The following is an 18,512-nucleotide window of genomic DNA, read 5'->3' as shown; positions in this document are numbered from 1 at the left end:
AGGGTTAGGGTTACGTTTCGGTATAGGGTAAAGGTTAGGATTAGGGTTAGATGATAGGTTACGGTTAGCGTTATGGTTAGTGTGAGGGTTAGGGTTAGGTTTAGAGTTAGGTTTAGTGTTAGGGTTAGGGATAGAGTTAGTGTTAGGTTTAGGGTTAGATTTAGGTTTAGGGTAAAGGTTAGGATTAGTGTTAGGGTTAGGGTTTGGATTGAGATTAGGGTTAGGGTTAATGTTAGGTTTAGGGTAAGGATTAGTGTTTGACATTAGGGGTTAAGTTTAGGGCTATCATTATGGTTAGTGTTAGAGTTTTAGGGTTAGGGTTAGGGTTAGGGTTTGAGGTTTACATTAGGGCTAGGATTACGCTTAGGGTTATGGTTAGTGTTCATGTTAGGTTTAGGGTTAGGGTTATGGTTGGCCTTTGGATTCAGGTGAGGGTTAGGTTTAGGGTTAGGGTTATGTTTAGTCTTTGGATTCGGGTGAGGGATAGTGTTAGGGTTAGGGTAAGGGTTAGTGTTATAGGTTACTGTTAGCGTTACCGTTAATGTTAGGGTTAGAATTTGCGTTTAGGGTTAGTGTTAGAGTTAGGGTTATATTTAGGGTTAAAGTTAGGGATAGGTATGATGTTAGCGTTTGTGTTAGTGTTTAGGGTTTCGGTTAGGCTTAGGGTTAGGGTTATTTTCAGGTTTAGCATTAAAGTGAGGGTTAGGTTTAGGTTAGGGTTCGGGTTAGGTTTATTGCTAGGTGTTGGTTATGGTTAGAGGTTCGTGTTAGATTTAGGGGTTGGGTTAGGGTTAGGGTTATTGTTATGGTTAGAGTTAGGGTTACGGATAGGGTTAAGGTTAGAGTCACTGTTAGGGTTGGACAGGGTTATGGTTATGGTTAGGGTTAAGATTGGGATTAGGGTTAGGATTAGTGTAGGGTTAGGGTTAGGATTAGGGTTAAAATTAGGGTTTAGGTTTAGGTATAGCGTTAGTGTTAGTGTTAGAGTGTTAGGGTTAGGGTTAGGGTTGGGGTTTGAGGTTAGCATTAGGGCTAGGATTGAGCTTAGGATTATGGCTAGTGTTCGGGTTAGAGTTAGGGTTAGGGTTACAGTTAGCCTTTGGATTCGGGTGAGGGTTATTTTTAGGGTTAGGGTTAGGGTTAGGGTTAGGGTTAGCCTTTGGATTCAGGTGAGGTTTAGGTTTAGGGTTAGGGTAAGGGTTAGTGTTAGAGGTTACTGTTAGGGTTACCGTTAGGGTTAGGTTTAGAATTTGGTTTTAGGGTTAGAGTAAGGTTTAGGGTTAGTTTTAGGGTTAATGTTAGGGTTAGGTATGGTGTTAGTTTTAGTGTTAATGTTTAGCGTTTCGTTTAGGTTTAGGGTTAGGGTTAGTTTCACGTTTAGCTTTAAGGTGAGGGTTAGGGCTACGTTATGGTTAGCATTAGGGTTAGGGTTATCGTTAGGGGTCAGTTATGGATAGAGTTTCGCTTTAGATTTAGGGCTAGGGTTAGGGTTAAGATTAGGGTTAGGGTTGGGCAGGGTTATGGTTATGGTTAGGGTTAGGATTGGGATTACGTTTAGGGTTAGTGCTAGGGTTAGGCTTAGGATTAAGGTTTGAATTTAGGGGTTAGGATTACGGCTAGTGTTAGGGTTAGTGTTAGAGTGTTAAGGTTAGGTTTAGGGTTGGGGTTTGAGGTTAGCATTAGGGCTACGATTAGGCTTAGTGTTATGGTTAGTGTTCAGGTTAGGGTTAGGTTTATGGTTATGGTTAGTCTTTGGATTCGGGTGAGGGTTAGATATAGAGGTTAGGCTTATGGTTAAGGTTAGGTTGGAGTTAGGGTTGGAGTTAGAGTTTAGGGTTAGTGTTAAAGTTAGAGTAAAGGTTAGTGTTAGTGTTAGTGTTAGTGTTAGTGTTAGTGTTAGTGTTAGTGTTAGTGTTAGGTTTAGGGTTAGGGTTTACAGTTAGGCTTAGGTTTAGCATTAGGGATGTTTTAGTGATAGGTTTAGGGTTAGGGATAGTGCCAGGGTTAGGTTTTGGGTTTAGTGTTAGGGTTAGGGTTATGATTAGTGTTAGGGTTAGGTTTAGAGTTTAGGATTAGGGTTAGAGTTTAGGGTTATGGTTAGGGATAGGGTTAGGTTTAGGGGTAATGCTGAAGTTTAGGTTTAGCGTTAGTGTTAGAGTTAGAAGTTAGCTTTAGTGTTAAGGTTAGAGTTAGGGTTACGTTGACCTTTAGGGTTAGGGTTAGGGTGAGTGTTAGAAAATAAGTTTTTGTTAGGGTCAGGGTTAGGGTTATGGTTAGAGAGGGTTTTGTTTAGGGTTAGGGTTAGGGTTTGCATTGGTGTTAGGGATAGGGTTAGTGTTAGGGTTAGAGTTAGGGTTAGTGTTAGGATTAGGGTTTGGCGTGAAGGTTTAGGATTAGGTTTAGGGTTAGTGTTAGGGTTAAAAGGTTAGGGTTAGGGTTAGAGTTTAGGGTTAGGGTTAGGGTTAAAAGGTTAGGGTTAGGGATAGAGTTTAGGGTTAGTTTTAGCGTTAGTGTTAGGGTTATAGGTACAGTTTGGGTTCTTGTTAGGTTTAGGGTTATAGGTTAGGCTTATGGTTAGGGTTAGGTTTAGGGATAAGGTTACGTTTATGGTTAGAATTAATGGTAAGTGTTAGGGTTAGGGAAAGGGTTTGGGTTAGTGTTAGGGTTTGGTTTTGGGTGAAGGTTAGGTTTAGCGGTTTGGGTTAGGGTTAGTGTTAGGCATTAGGTTTAGAGGTAGGTTTAGCTTTAGTGTTGGGTTTGGGCATAGGGATAGATTTAGGGATAGTGTTAGTTTTAATATTAGGGTTTAGTGTTATTGTTAGGGTTAGGTTTAGGGTAAGGTTTGGTGTTTAGGGATAGATTTAGTTTTAGGGTTAGTGTTAGGGTAACGGTTTGTTTTTAGTGCTAGCGTTAGCATTAGGGTTAGGCTTACGTTTAGGGTTAAGGTTATGGTTAGAAGTTAGCCTTAAATTAGGTCTAGGATTAGGTGTAGCTTTTCAGGTTAGGGTTAGGGTTAGGCTTACAGGTTAGGGATAGTGTTAGGGTTAGGGTTGAATCTTAGGGTTTGGGTTAGGGTTAGGGTTAGGGTTAAGTTGAGATTTACGCTTAGGGTTAGGGTAAGGGTTAGAAGTTAGGTTTGTTTTACTGCTAGGTTTAGTGTCAGGTTTAGGGTTAGGGTTAGAGGTTAGGTTTATGGTTAGGGTTAGGTTTACGGTTAGGGTTAGGGTTAGAGACTAGGGTTAAGGTTAGAATTAGGGTCAGGGTTAGGGTTAAGTTTAGTGTAACACTTAGGCTTAGAGTTAGATTTAGGGTTAGTGTTAGGGTTAGGGTTAGATTTAAAGGTTAGTGTTATGGTTATGGTTAGGGTTAGGGTTATGCTTAGGTTTCAGGTTATTGATAGATTTAGGGCTGGCTTAGGGTTAGGGTGAGGATTTAGAAGTTAATGTTTGGTGTAGGCTTAGGGTTAGGGTTAGGGTTAGGGTTAGGGTTAGGGTTAGGGTTAGGGTTAGGTTTAGGGTTAGGCATTAGTTGTTAGGGAGATGATTAGGGTTAGGTTTAGGGTTAGGGTTAGTTTTAGGGATATTGTTAATGTTGGAGTTAGTGTTAGGGTTAGTTTTTGGTTGGGTTTAGGGTTAGGGTTAGCTTTAGAGTTAGGGTTAGGGTTACGTTTCTGTATAGGGTAAGGGTTAGGATTAGGGTTAGATGACAGGTTATGGTTAGGGTTAGGGTTAGTGTGAGGGTTAGGGTTAGGTTTAGAGTTAGATTTAGCGTTAGGTTTAGAGTTAGAGTTAGGGTTAGGGTTAGGGTTTGATTTAGGTTTAGGGTTAGGGTTAGGTTTGGGGTTTGAGGTTAGCATTAGGGCTAGGATTAGGCTTAGTGTTATGGTTTGTGTGCAGGTTAGGGTTAGGGTTAGGGTTTTTTTTAGCCTTTGGATTCAGGTGAGGGATAGGGTTAGGGTTAGTGCAAGGGTTAGTGTTAGAGGTTACTGTTAGGGTTACCGTTAGGGTTAGGGTTAGAATTTGGGTTTAGGGTTAGAGTTTATGTTCGGGTTAATTTTAGGGTTAAGCTTAGGGTTAGGTACGGTGTTAGCTTTAGTTTTAGTGTTTACCGTTTCGGTTAAGTTTATTGTTAGGGTTAGTTTCAGTTTTAGCATTAAGGTGAGGGTTAGGGTTAGGGTTAGGGTAAGGGTTAGTGTTAGAGGTTACTGTTAGTGTTACTCTTATGGTTAGGGTTAGAATTTGGGTTTAGGGTTAGAGTAAGTGTTAGGGTTAGTTTTAGAGTTAATGTTAGGGTTAGGTATGGTGTTAGCGTTAGTATTAGTGTTTCGGGATTCGGTTAGGTTTAGGGTTAGGGTTAGTTTCACGTTTAGCGTTAAGTTGAGGGTTAAGGTTAGGTTAGGGTTAGGGTTAGGGTTAGGGTCAGGATTATTTTGAGGTGTCGGTTATGGATAGAGGTTCGCGTTAGATTTAGGGCTAGGGTTAGGGTTATGATTAGGTTTAGGTTTGGACACGGTTATGGTTATGGTTATGGTTACGGTTAGAATTGGGATTAGGTTTATGGTTAGTGTTAGGGTTAGGTTTAGGATTAACGTTTGACGTTATGGGTTAGGTTTAGGGCTAGTGTTAGGGTTAGTGTTAGAGTGTTAAGGTTAGGGTTAGGATTGGGGTTTGAGGTTAGCATTAGGGCTACGATTAGTCTTAGGGTTATGGTTAGTGTTCGGGTTAGGTTTAGGGTTAGGGTTATGGTTAGACTTTGGATTCAGGTGAGGGTTAGTGTTAGAGGTTTGACTTATGTTTAAGGTTAGGGTTGGAGTTAGGGTTGGAGTTAGATTTTAGGGTTAGTGTTAGGGTAAGAGTAAGGGTTAGTGTTAGCGTTAGGGTTAGGGTTAGGATTAGGGTCAGGTTGAGATTTATGGTTAGGGTTAGGGTAAGGTGTAGAAGTTAGGTTTGTGTCACTGTAAGGTTTAGGTTCAGGTTTAGGGTTAGGGTTAGAGGTTAGGGTTAGTGTTAGGTTTAGGGTTAGGGTTAGGGTTAGAGATTAGAGTTAAGGTTAGAGAGGCTCAGGGTTAGGGTTAAGTTTAGTGTAAAATTTAGGCTTAGGGTTAGATTTAGTGTTAGTGTTAGGGTTAGGTTTAGATTCAGAGGTTAGTTTTATGGTTATGGTTAGGATTAGGGTTACGCTTAGGTTTCAGAATAGTGTTAGATTTGGGGCTGGCTTAGAGTTAGGGTGAGAATTAGAAGTTCATGTTTGGTGTAGGCTTATGGTTAGGGTTAGGGTTAAGTTTAGGGTTAGGGTTAGGGTTAGTTTTAGGGTTAGGGGTTAGTTGTTAGGGAGATGATTAGAGTTAGTGTTAGGGTTATGATCAGTTTTAGGGATATTGTTAAAGTTGGAGTTAGTGTTAGTGTTAGTTTTGGTTTGGGTTTAGGGTTAGGGTTAGCTTTAGAGTTAGGGTTAGGGTTACGTTTTGGTATAGGGTAAAGGTTAGGGTTAGGGTTAGATGATAGGTTCCGGTTAGCGTTATGGTTAGTGTGAGGGTTAGGGTTAGGTTTAGAGTTAGGTTTAGTGTTAGGGTTAGGGATAGAGTTAGTGTTAGGTTTAGGGTTAGATTTAGGTTTAGGGTAAAGGTTAGGGTTAGTGTTAGGGTTAGGGTTTGGATTGAGATTAGGGTTAGGGTTAGTGTTAGGTTTAGGGTAAGGATTAGTGTTTGACATTAGGGGTTAAGTTTAGGGCTATCATTAGGGTTAGTGTTAAAGTTTTAGGGTTAGGGTTAGGGTTAGGGTTTGAGGTTTACATTAGGGCTAGGATTACGCTTAGGGTTATGGTTAGTGTTCGTGTTAGGTTTAGGGTTAAGGTTATGGTTGGCCTTTGGATTAAGGTGAGGGTTAGGTTTAGGGCTAGGGTTATGTTTAGCCTTTGGATTCGGGTGAGGGATAGGGTTAGGGTTAGGGTAAGGGTTAGTGTTATAGGTTACTGTTAGCGTTACCGTTAATGTTAGGGTTAGAATTTGCGTTTAGGGTTAGTGTTAGAGTTAGGGTTATATTTAGGGTTAAAGTTAGGGATAGGTATGATGTTAGCATTTGTGTTAGTGTTTAGGGTTTCGGTTAGGCTTAGGGTTAGGGTTATTTTCAGGTTTAGCATTAAAGTGAGGGTTAGGTTTAGGTTAGGGTTCGGGTTAGGTTTATTGCTAGGTGTTGGTTATGGTTAGAGGTTCGTGTTAGATTTAGGGCTAGGGTTAGGTTTAGGGTTATTGTTATGGTTAGAGTTAGGGTTACGGATAGGGTTAAGCTTAGAGTCACTGTTAGGTTTGGACAGGGTTATGGTTAGGGTTAGGGTTAAGATTGGGATTAGGGTTAGGATTAGTGTAGGGTTAGGGTTAGGATTAGGGTTAAAATTAGGGTTTAGCTTTAGGGCTAGCGTTAGTGTTAGTGTTAGAGTGTTAGGTTTAGGGTTAGGGTTGGGGTTTGAGGTTAGCATTAGGGCTAGGATTGAGCTTAGGATTATGGCTAGTGTTCGGGTTAGAGTTAGGGTTAGGGTTACAGTTAGCCTTTGGATTCGGGTGAGGGTTATTGTTAGGGTTAGGGTTAGGGTTAGGGTTATGGTTAGCCTTTGGATTCGGGTGAGGTTTAGGTTTAGGGTTAGGGTAAGGGTTAGTGTTAGAGGTTACTGTTAGGGTTACCGTTAGGGTTAGGTTTAGAATTTGGTTTTAGGGTTAGAGTAAGGTTTAGGGATAGTTTTAGGGTTAAGGTTAGGGTTAGGTATGGTGTTAGTGTTTGTGTTAATGTTTAGGGTTTCGTTTAGGTTTAGGGTTAGGGTTAGTTTCACGTTTAGCTTTAAGGTGAGGGTTAGGGTTACGTTAGGGTTAGGGTTAGGGTTAGGGTTATCGTTAGGGGTCAGTTATGGATGGAGGTTCGCTTTAGATTTAGGGCTAGGGTTAGGGTTAAGATTAGGGTTAGGGTTGGACAGGGTTATGGTTATGGTTAGGGTTAGGATTGGGATTAGGTTTAGGGTTAGTGCTAGGGTTAGGCTTAGGATTAAGGTTTGACTTTAGGGGTTAGGATTACGGCTAGTGTTAGGGTTAGTGTTAGAGTGTTATGGTTAGGTTTAGGGTTGGGGTTTGAGGTTAGCATTAGGGCTACGATTAGGCTTAGTGTTATGGTTAGTGTTCAGGTTAGGGTTAGGTTTATGGTTATGGTTAGCCTTTGGATTCTGGTGAGGGTTAGGGATTGAGGTTAGGCTTATGGTTAAGGTTAGGTTGGAGTTAGGGTTGGAGTTAGAGTTTAGGGTTAGTGTTAAGGTTAGAGTAAAGGTTAGTGTTAGTGTTAGTGTTAGTGTTAGTGTTAGTGTTAGTGTTACTGTTAGTGTTAGTGTTAGTGTTAGGGTTAGGGTTAGGGTTTACAGTTACGCTTAGGTTTAGCATTAGGGATGTTTTAGTGATAAGTTTAGGGTTAGGGATAGTGCCAGGGTTAGGTTTTGGGTTTAGTGTTAGGGTTAGGTTATGATTAGTGTTAGGGTTAGGTTTAGAGTTTAGGATTAGGGTTAGAGTTTAGGGTTATGGTTAGGGATAGGGTTAGGTGTAGGGGTAGTGCTGAAGCTTAAGTTTAGCATTAGTGTTAGAGTTAGAAGTTAGCTTTAGTGTTAAGGTTAGAGTTAGGTTTAGGTTGACCTTTAGGTTTAGGGTTAGGGTGAGTGTTAGAAAATAGGTTTTTGTTAGGGTCAGTGTTAGGGTTATGGTTAGACAGGGTTTTGTTTAGGGTTAGGGTTAGGGTTTGCATTGGTGTTAGGGATAGGGTTAGTGTTAGGGTTAGAGTTAGGGTTAGTGTTAGGATTAGGGTTTGGCTTGAAGGTTTAGGATTAGGGTTAGGGTTAGGGTTAGGGTTAAAAGGTTAGGGTTAGGGTTAGAGTTTAGGGTTAGGGTTAGTGTTAAAAGGTTAGGGTTAGGGTTAGAGTTTAGGGTTAGTGTTAGCGTTAGTGTTAGGGTTATAGGTACAGTTTGGGTTCTTGTTAGGTTTAGGGTTATAAGTTAGGCTTATGGTTAGGGTTAGGTTTAGGGTTAGGGTTACGTTTATGGTTAGAATTAATGGTAAGTGTTAGGGTTAGGGAAAGGGTTTGGGTTAGTGTTAGGGTTTGGTTTTGGGTGAAGGTTAGGTTTAGCGGTTTGGGTTAGGGTTAGTGTTAGGGATTAGGTTTAGAGGTAGGTTTAGGTTTAGGGTTGGGTTTAGGCATAGGGATAGATTTAGGGATAGTGTTAGTTTTAATATTAGGGTTTAGTGTTATTGTTAGGGTTAGGGTTAGGGTTAGGTTTGGAGTTTAGGGATAGATTTAGGTTTAGGGTTAGTGTTAGGGTAACGGTTTGAGTTTAGTGCTAGCGTTAGCATTAGGGTTAGGCTTACGGTTAAGGTTAAGGTTATGGTTGGAAGTTAGCCTTAAATTAGGTCTAGGATTAGGTGTAGCTTTTCAGGTTATGGTTAGGTTTAGGCTTACAGGTTAGGGATAGTGTTAGGGTTAGTGTTGAATCTTAGGGTTAGGTTTAGGGTTAGGGTTAGGTTTAAGTTGAGATTTACGCTTAGGGTTAGGGTAAGGGTTAGAAGTTAGGTTTGTTGTACTGCTAGGTTTAGTGTCAGGTTTAGGGTTAGGGTTAGAGGTTAGGTTTAGGGTTAGGGTTAGGTTTAGGGTTAGGGTTAGGGTTAGAGACTAGGGTTAAGGTTAGAATTAGGGTCAGGGTTAGGGTTAAGTTTAGTGTAACACTTAGGCTTAGAGTTAGATTTAGGGTTAGTGTTAGGGTTAGGGTTAGATTTAAAGGTTAGTGTTATGGTTAAGGTTAGGGTTAGGGTTATGCTTAGGTTTCAGGTTATTGTTAGATTTAGGGCTGGCTTAGGGTTAGGGTGAGGATTCAGAAGTTTATGTTTGGTGTAGGCTTAGGGTTAGGGTTAGGGTTAAGGTTAGGTTTAGGGTTAGGCATTAGTTGTTAGGGAGATGATTAGGGTTAGGTTTAGGGTTAGGGTTAGTTTTAGGGATATTGTTAATGTTGGAGTTAGTGTTAGGGTTAGTTTTTGGTTGGGTTTAGGGTTAGGGTTAGCTTTAGAGTTAGGGTTAGGGTTACGTTTCGGTATAGGGTAAGGGTTAGGATTAGGGTTAGATGACAGGTTATGGTTAGGGTTAGGGTTAGTGTGAGGGTTAGGGTTAGGTTTAGAGTTAGATTTAGCTTTAGGTTTAGAGTTAGAGTTAGGGTTATTGTTAGGGTTTGATTTAGGTTTAGGGTTAGGGTTAGGTTTGGGGTTTGAGGTTAGCATTAGGGCTAGGATTAGGCTTAGTGTTATGGTTTGTGTTCAGGTTAGGGTTAGGGTTATGGTTTTTTTTAGCCTTTGGATTCGGGTGAGGGATAGGGTTAGGGTTAGTGCAAGGGTAAGTGTTGGAGGTTACTGTTAGGGTTACCGTTAGGGTTAGGGTTAGAATTTGGGTTTAGGGTTAGAGTTTGGGTTCGGGTTAGTTTTAGGGTTAAGCTTAGGGTTAGGTACGGTGTTAGCGTTAGTTTTAGTGTTTACCGTTTTGGTTAGGTTTATTGTTAGGGTTAGTTTCAGTTTTAGCGTTAAGGTGAGGGTTAGGGTTAGGGTTAGGGTAAGGGTTAGTGTTAGAGGTTACTGTTAGTGTTACTCTTATGGTTAGGGTTAGAATTTGGGTTTAGGGTTAGAGTAAGTGTTAGGGTTAGATTTAGAGTAAATGTTAGGGTTAGGTATGGTGTTAGCGTTAGTATTAGTGTTTCGGGATTCGGTTAGGTTTAGGGTTAGGGTTAGTTTCAAGTTTAGCGTTAAGTTGAGGGTTAGGGTTAGGTTAGGGTTAGGGTTAGGGTTAGGATCAGGATTATTGTGAGGTGTCGGTTATGGATAGAGGTTCGCGTTAGATTTAGGGCTAGGGTTAGGGTTATGATTAGGGTTAGGTTTGGACCCGGTTATGGTTATGGTTTTGGTTAGGGTGAGGATTGGGATTAGGATTATGGTTAGTGTTAGGGTTTGGTTTAGGATTAACGTTTGACGTTAGGGGTTAGGTTTAGGGCTAGTGTTAGGGTTAGTGTTAGAGTGTTAAGTTTAGGGTTAGGGTTGGGGTTTGAGGTTAGCATTAGGGCTACGATTAGGCTTAGGGTTATGGTTAGTGTTCGGGTTAGGTTTAGGGTTAGGGTTATGGTTAGACTTTGGATTCAGGTGAGGGTTAGTGTTAGAGTTTTGACTCATGTTTAAGGTTAGGGTTGGAGTTAGATTTTAGGTTTAGTGTTAGGGTAAGAGTATGGGTTAGTGTTAGTGTTAGGGTTAGGGTTAGGATTAGGGTCAGGTTGAGTTTTATGGTTAGGGTTAGGGTAAGGTGTAGAAGTTAGTTTTGTGTCACTGTAAGGCTTAGGTTCAGGTTTAGGGTTAGGGTTAGAGGTTAGGGTTAGTGTTAGGTTTAGGGTTAGGGTTAGGGTTAGAGATTAGAGTTAAGGTTAGAGTTAGGCTCAGGGTTAGGGTTAAGTTTAGTGTAAAATTTAGGCTTAGGGTTAGATTTAGTGTTAGTGTTAGGGTTAGGTTTAGATTCAGAGGTTAGTTTTATGGTTATGGTTAGGATTAGGGTTACGCTTAGGTTTCAGAATAGTGTTAGATTTAGGGCTGGCTTAGAGTTAGGGTGAGAATTAGAAGTTCATGTTTGGTGTAGGCTTATGGTTAGGGTTAGGGTTAAGTTTAGGGTTAGGGTTAGGGTTAGTTTTAGGGTTAGGGGTTAGTTGTTAGGGAGATGATTAGAGTTAGTGTTAGGGTTATGATCAGTTTTAGGGATATTGTTAAAGTTGGAGTTAGTGTTAGTGTTAGTTTTGGTTTGGGTTTAGGGTTAGGGTTAGCTTTAGAGTTAGGGTTAGGGTTACGTTTCGGTATAGGGTAAAGGTTAGGATTAGGGTTAGATGATAGGTTACGGTTAGCGTTATGGTTAGTGTGAGGGTTAGGGTTAGGTTTAGAGTTAGGTTTAGTGTTAGGGTTAGGGATAGAGTTAGTGTTAGGTTTAGGGTTAGATTTAGGTTTAGGGTAAAGGTTAGGGTTAGTGTTAGGGTTAGGGTTTGGATTGAGATTAGGGTTAGGGTTAGTGTTAGGTTTAGGGTAAGGATTAGTGTTTGACATTAGGGGTTAAGTTTAGGGCTATCATTAGGGTTAGTGTTAGAGTTTTAGGGTTAGGGTTAGGGTTAGGGTTTGAGGTTTACATTAGGGCTAGGATTACGCTTAGGGTTATGGTTAGTGTTCGTGTTAGGTTTAGGGTTAGGGTTATGGTTGGCCTTTGGATTCAGGTGAGGGTTAGGTTTAGGGTTAGAGTTATGTTTAGCCTTTGGATTCGGGTGAGGGATAGGGTTAGGGTTAGGGTAAGGGTTAGTGTTATAGGTTACTGTTAGCGTTACCGTTAATGTTAGGGTTAGAATTTGCGTTTAGGGCTAGTGTTAGAGTTAGGGTTATATTTAGGGTTAAAGTTAGGGATAGGTATGATGTTAGCGTTTGTATTAGTGTTTAGGGTTTCGGTTAGGCTTAGGGTTAGGGTTATTTTCAGGTTTAGCATTAAAGTGAGGGTTAGGTTTAGGTTAGGGTTCGAGTTAGGTTTATTGCTAGGTGTTGGTTATGGTTAGAGGTTCGTGTTAGATTTAGGGCTAGGGTTAGGGTGAGGGTTATTGTTATGGTTAGAGTTAGGGTTACGGATAGGGTTAAGTTTAGAGTCACTGTTAGGGTTGGACAGGGTTATGGTTAGGGTTAGGGTTAAGATTGGGATTAGGGTTAGGATTAGTGTAGGGTTAGGGTTAGGATTAGGGTTAAAATTAGGGTTTAGGTTTAGAGCTAGCGTTAGTGTTAGTGTTAGAGTGTTAGGGTTAGGGTTAGGGTTGGGGTTTGAGGTTAGCATTAGGGCTAGGATTGAGCTTAGGATTATGGCTAGTGTTCGGGTTAGAGTTAGGGTTAGGGTTACAGTTAGCCTTTCGATTCGTGTGAGGGTTATTGTTAGGGTTAGGGTTAGGGTTAGGGTTATGGTTAGCCTTTGGATTCGGGTGAGGTTTAGGTTTAGGGTTAGGGTAAGGGTGAGTGTTAGAGGTTACTGTTAGGGTTACCATTAGGGTTAGGTTTAGAATTTGGTTTTAGGGTTAGAGTAAGGTTTAGGGTTAGTTTTAGGGTTAAGGTTAGGGTTAGGTATGGTGTTAGTGTTTGTGTTAATGTTTAGGGTTTCGTTTAGGTTTAGGGTTAGGTTTAGTTTCACGTTTAGCTTTAAGGTGAGGGTTAGGGTTACGTTAGGGTTAGGGTTAGGGTTAGGGTTATCGTTAGGGGTCAGTTATGGATAGAGGTTCGCTTTAGATTTAGGGCTAGGGTTAGGGTTAAGATTAGGGTTAGGGTTGGACAGGGTTATGGTTATGGTTAGGGTTAGGATTGGGATTAGGTTTAGGGTTAGTGCTAGGGTTAGGCTTAGGATTAAGGTTTGACTTTAGGGGTTAGGATTACGGCTAGTGTTAGGGTTAGTGTTAGAGTGTTAAGGTTAGGTTTAGGGTTGGGGTTTGAGGTTAGCATTAGGGCTACGATTAGGCTTAGTGTTATGGTTAGTGTTCAGGTTAGGGTTAGGTTTATGGTTATGGTTAGCCTTTGGATTCTGGTGAGGGTTAGGGATTGAGGTTAGGCTTATGGTTAAGGTTAGGTTGGAGTTAGGGTTGGAGTTAGAGTTTAGGGTTAGTGTTAAGGTTAGAGTAAAGGTTAGTGTTAGTGTTAGTGTTAGTGTTAGTGTTAGTGTTAGTGTTAGTGTTAGTGTTAGGTTTAGGGTTACGGTTAGGGTTTACAGTTAGGCTTAGGTTTAGCATTAGGGATGTTTTAGTGATAAGTTTAGGGTTAGGGATAGTGCCAGGGTTAGGTTTTGGGTTTTGTGTTAGGGTTAGGGTTATGATTAGTGTTAGGGTTAGGTTTAGAGTTTAGGATTAGGGTTAGAGTTTAGGGTTATGGTTAGGGATAGGGTTAGGTTTAGGGGTAGTGCTGAAGCTTAGGTTTAGCATTAGTGTTAGTGTTAGAAGTTAGCTTTAGTGTTAAGGTTAGAGTTAGGGTTAGGTTGACCTTTAGGGTTAGGGTTTGGTTGAGTGTTATAAAATAGGTTTTTGTTAGGGTCAGTGTTAGGGTTATGGTTAGACAGGGTTTTGTTTAGGGTTAGGGTTAGGGTTTGCATTGGTGTTAGGGATAGGTTTAGGGTTAAGGTTAGAGTTAGGGTTAGTGTTAGGATTAGGGTTTGGCGTGAAGGTTTAGGATTAGGGTTAGGGTTAGGGTTAGGGTTAAAAGGTTAGGGTTAGGGTTAGAGTTTAGGGTTAGGGTTAGTGTTAAAAGGTTAGGGTTAGGGTTAGAGTTTAGGGTTAGTGTTAGCGTTAGTGTTAGGGTTATAGGTACAGTTTGGGTTCTTGTTAGGTTTAGGGTTATAGGTTAGGCTTATGTTTAGGGTTAGGTTTAGGGTTAGGGTTACGTTTATGGTTAGAATTAATGTTGAATGTTAGGGTTAGGGAAAGGGTTTGTGTTAGTGTTAGGGTTTGGTTTTGGGTGAAGGTTAGGTTTAGCGGTTTGGGTTAGGGTTAGTGTTAGGGATTAGGTTTAGAGGTAGGTTTAGGTTTAGGGTTGGGTTTAGGCATAGGGATAGATTTAGGGATAGTGTTAGTTTTAATATTAGGGTGTAGTGTTATTGTTAGGGTTAGGGTTAGGGTTAGGTTTGGAGTTTAGGGATAGATTTAGGTTTAGGGTTAGTGTTAGGGTAACGGTTTGAATTTAGTGCTAGGGTTAGCATTAGGGTTAGGCTTACGGTTAGGGTTAAGGTTATGGTTGGAAGTTAGCCTTAAATTAGGTCTAGGATTAGGTGTAGCTTTTCAGGTTATGGTTAGGGTTAGGCTTACAGGTTAGGGATAGTGTTAGGGTTAGGGTTGAATCTTAGGGTTAGGGTTAGGGTTAGGGTTAAGTTGAGATTTACGCTTAGGGTTAGGGTAAGGGTTAGAAGTTAGGTTTGTTTTACTGCTAGGATTAGTGTCAGGTTTAGGGTTAGAGTTAGAGGTTAGGTTTAGGGTTAGGGTTAGGTTTAGGGTTAGGGTTAGGGTTAGAGACTAGGGTTAAGGTTAGAATTAGGGTCAGGGTTAGGGTTAAGTTTAGTGTAACACTTAGGCTTAGAGTTAGATTTAGGGTTAGTGTTAGGGTTAGGGTTAGATTTAAAGGTTAGTGTTATGGTTATGGTTAGGGTTAGGGTTATGCTTAGGTTTCAGGTTATTGATAGATTTAGGGCTGGCTTAGGGTTAGGGTGAGGATTCAGAAGTTAATGTTTGGTGTAGGCTTAGGGTTAGGGTTAGGGTTAAGGTTAGGTTTAGGGTTAGGTTTAGGGTTAGGCATTAGTTGTTAGGGAGATGATTAGGGTTAGGTTTAGGGTTAGGGTTAGTTTTAGGGATATTGTTAAAGTTGGAGTTAGTGTTAGTGTTAGTTTTGGTTTGGGTTTAGGGTTAGGGTTAGCTTTAGAGTTAGGGTTAGGGTTACGTTTCGGTATAGGGTAAAGGTTAGGATTAGGGTTAGATGATAGGTTACGGTTAGCCTTATGGTTAGTGTGAGGGTTAGGGTTAGGTTTATAGTTAGGTTTAGTGTTAGGGTTAGGGATAGAGTTAGTGTTAGGTTTAGGGTTAGATTTAGGTTTAGGGTAAAGGTTAGGTTTAGTGTTAGGGTTAGGGTTTGGATTGAGATTAGGGTTAGGGTTAGTGTTAGGTTTAGGGTAAGGATTAGTGTTTGACATTAGGGGTTAAGTTTAGGGCTATCATTAGGGTTAGTGTTAGAGTTTTAGGGTTAGGGTTAGGGTTAGGGTTTGAGGTTTACATTAGGGCTAGGATTACGCTTAGGGTTATGGTTAGTGTTCGTGTTAGGTTTAGGGTTAGGGTTATGGTTGGCCTTTGGATTCAGGTGAGGGTTAGGTTTAGAGTTAGGGTTATGGTTAGCCTCTGAATTCGGGTGAGGGATAGGGTTAGGGTTAGGGTAAGGGTTAGTGTTATAGGTTACTGTTAGCGTTACCGTTAATGTTAGGGTTAGAATTTGCGTTTAGGGTTAGTGTTAGAGTTAGGGTTATATTTAGGGTTAAAGTTAGGGATAGGTATGATGTTAGCGTTTGTGTTAGTGTTTAGGGTTTCGGTTAGGCTTAGGGTTAGGGTTATTTTCAGGTTTAGAATTAAAGTGAGGGTTAGGTTTAGGTTAGGGTTCGGGTTAGGTTTATTGCTAGGTGTTGGTTATGGTTAGAGGTTCGTGTTAGATTTAGGGCTAGGGTTAGGGTTAGGGTTATTGTTATGGTTAGAGTGAGGGTTACGGATAGGGTTAAGGTTAGAGTCACTGTTAGGGTTGGACAGGGTTATGGTTAGGGTTAGGCTTAAGATTGGGATTAGGGTTAGGATTAGTGTAGGGTTAGGGTTAGGATTAGGGTTAAAATTAGGGTTTAGGTTTAGGGCTAGCGTTAGTGTTAGTGTTAGAGTGTTAGGGTTAGGGTTAGGGTTGGGGTTTGAGGTTAGCATTAGGGCTAGGATTGAGCTTAGGATTATGGCTAGTGTTCGGGTTAGAGTTAGGGTTAGGGTTACAGTTAGCCTTTCGATTCGTGTGAGGGTTATTGTTAGGGTTAGGGTTAGGGTTATGGTTAGCCTTTGGATTCGGGTGAGGTTTAGGTTTAGGGTTAGGGTAAGGGTGAGTGTTAGAGGTTACTGTTAGGGTTACCATTAGGGTTAGGTTTAGAATTTGGTTTTATTGTTAGAGTAAGGTTTAGGGTTAGTTTTAGGGTTAAGGTTAGGGTTAGGTATGGTGTTAGTATTTGTGTTAATGTTTAGGGTTTCGTTTAGGTTTAGAGTTAGGTTTAGTTTCACGTTTAGCTTTAAGGTGAGGGTTAGGGTTACGTTAGGGTTAGGGTTAGGGTTAGGGTTATCGTTAGGGGTCAGTTATGAATAGAGGTTCGCTTTAGATTTAGGGCTAGGGTTAGGGTTAAGATTAGGGTTAGGGTTGGACAGGGTTATGGTTATGGTTAGGGTTAGGATTGGGATTAGGTTTAGGGTTAGTGCTAGGGTTAGGCTTAGGATTAAGGTTTGACTTTAGGGGTTAGGATTACGGCTAGTGTTAGGGTTAGTGTTAGAGTGTTAAGGTTAGGTTTAGGGTTGGGGTTTGAGGTTAGCATTAGGGCTACGATTAGGCTTAGTGTTATGGTTAGTGTTCAGGTTAGGGTTAGGTTTATGGTTATGGTTAGCCTTTGGATTCTGGTGAGGGTTAGGGATTGAGGTTAGGCTTATGGTTAAGGTTAGGTTGGAGTTAGGGTTGGAGTTAGAGTTTAGGGTTAGTGTTAAGGTTAGAGTAAAGGTTAGTGTTAGTGTTAGTGTTAGTGTTAGTGTTAGTGTTAGTGTTAGTGTTAGTGTTAGGTTTAGGGTTAGGGTTAGGGTTTACAGTTAGGCTTAGGTTTAGCATTAGGGATGTTTTAGTGATAAGTTTAGGGTTAGGGATAGTGCCAGGGTTAGGTTTTGGGTTTAGTGTTAGGGTTAGGGTTATGATTAGTGTTAGGGTTATGTTTAGAGTTTAGGATTAGGGTTAGAGTTTAGGGTTATGGTTAGGGATAGGGTTAGGTTTAGGGGTAGTGCTGAAGCTTAGGTTTAGCATTAGTGTTAGAGTTAGAAGTTAGCTTTAGTGTTAAGGTTAGAGTTAGGGTTAGGTTGACCTTTAGGGTTAGGGTTTGGTTGAGTGTTAGAAAATAGGTTTTTGTTAGGGTCAGGGTTAGGGTTATGGTTAGACAGGGTTTTGTTTAGGGTTAGGGTTAGGGTTTGCATTGGTGTTAGGGATAGGGTTAGGGTTAAGGTTAGAGTTAGGGTTAGTGTTAGGATTAGGGTTTGGCGTGAAGGTTTAGGATTAGGGTTAGGGTTAGGGTTAGGGTTAAAAGGTTAGGGTTAGGGTTAGAGTTTAGGGTTAGGGTTAGTGTTAAAAGGTTAGGGTTAGGGTTAGAGTTTAGGGTTAGTGTTAGCGTTAGTGTTAGGGTTATAGGTACAGTTTTGGTTCTTGTTAGGTTTAGGGTTATAGGTTAGGCTTATGTTTAGGGTTAGGTTTAGGGTTAGGGTTACGTTTATGGTTAGAATTAATGTTGAATGTTAGGGTTAGGGAAAGGGTTTGTGTTAGTGTTAGGGTTTGGTTTTGGGTGAAGGTTAGGTTTAGCGGTTTGGGTTAGGGTTAGTGTTAGGGATTAGGTTTAGAGGTAGGTTTAGGTTTAGGGTTGGGTTTAGGCATAGGGATAGATTTAGGGATAGTGTTAGTTTTAATATTAGGGTGTAGTGTTATTGTTAGGGTTAGGGTTAGGGTTAGGTTTGGAGTTTAGGGATAGATTTAGGTTTAGGGTTAGTGTTAGGGTAACGGTTTGAGTTTAGTGCTAGGGTTAGCATTAGGGTTAGGCTTACGGATAGGGTTAAGGTTATGGTTGGAAGTTAGCCTTAAATTAGGTCTTGGATTAGGTGTGGCTTTTCAGGTTATGGTTAGGTTTAGGCTTACAGGTTAGGGATAGTGTTAGGGTTAGGGTTGAATCTTAGGGTTAGGGTTAGGGTTAGGGTTAAGTTGAGATTTACGCTTAGGGTTAGGGTAAGGGTTAGAAGTTAGGTTTGTTTTACTGCTATGATTAGTGTCAGGTTTAGGGTTAGGGTTAGAGGTTAGGTTTAGGGTTAGGGTTAGGTTTAGGGTTAGGGTTAGGGTTAGAGACTAGGGTTAAGGTTAGAATTAGGGTCAGGGTTAGGGTTAAGTTTAGTGTAACAATTAGGCTTAGAGTTAGATTTAGGGTTAGTGTTAGGGTTAGGGTTAGATTTAAAGGTTAGTGTTATGGTTAAGGTTAGGGTTAGGGTTATGCTTAGGTTTCAGGTTATTGTTAGATTTAGGGCTGGCTTAGGGTTAGGGTGCGGATTCAGAAGTTAATGTTTGGTGTAGGCTTAGGGTTAGGGTTAGCGTTAAGGTTAGGTTTAGGGTTAGGCATTAGTTGTTAGGGAGATGATTAGGGTTAGGTTTAGGGTTAGGGTTAGTTTTAGGGATATTGTTAAAGTTGGAGTTAGTGTTAGTGTTAGTTTTGGTTTGGGTTTAGGGTTAGGGTTAGCTTTAGAGTTAGGGTTAGGGTTACGTTTCGGTATAGGGTAAAGGTTAGGATTAGGGTTAGATGATAGGTTACGGTTAGCGTTATGGTTAGTGTGAGGGTTAGGGTTAGGTTTAGAGTTAGGTTTAGTGTTAGGGTTAGGGATAGAGTTAGTGTTAGGTTTAGGGTTAGATTTAGGTTTAGGGTAAAGGTAAGGGTTAGTGTTAGGGTTAGGGTTTGGATTGAGATTAGGGTTAGGGTTAGTGTTAGGTTTAGGGTAAGGATTAGTGTTTGACATTAGGGGTTAAGTTTAGGGTTATCATTAGGGTTAGTGTTAGAGTTTTAGGGTTAGGGTTAGGGTTAGGGTTTGAGGTTTACATTAGGGCTAGGATTACGCTTAGGGTTATGGTTAG

Source organism: Cavia porcellus, unplaced genomic scaffold (genome assembly GCF_034190915.1).
Source record: "Cavia porcellus strain 051 isolate PalLab524CR breed Dunkin Hartley unplaced genomic scaffold, mCavPor4.1 scaffold_4, whole genome shotgun sequence".
Classification (NCBI taxonomy): Eukaryota; Metazoa; Chordata; class Mammalia; order Rodentia; family Caviidae; genus Cavia; species Cavia porcellus.
This window is presented reverse-complemented; position numbering follows the sequence as displayed.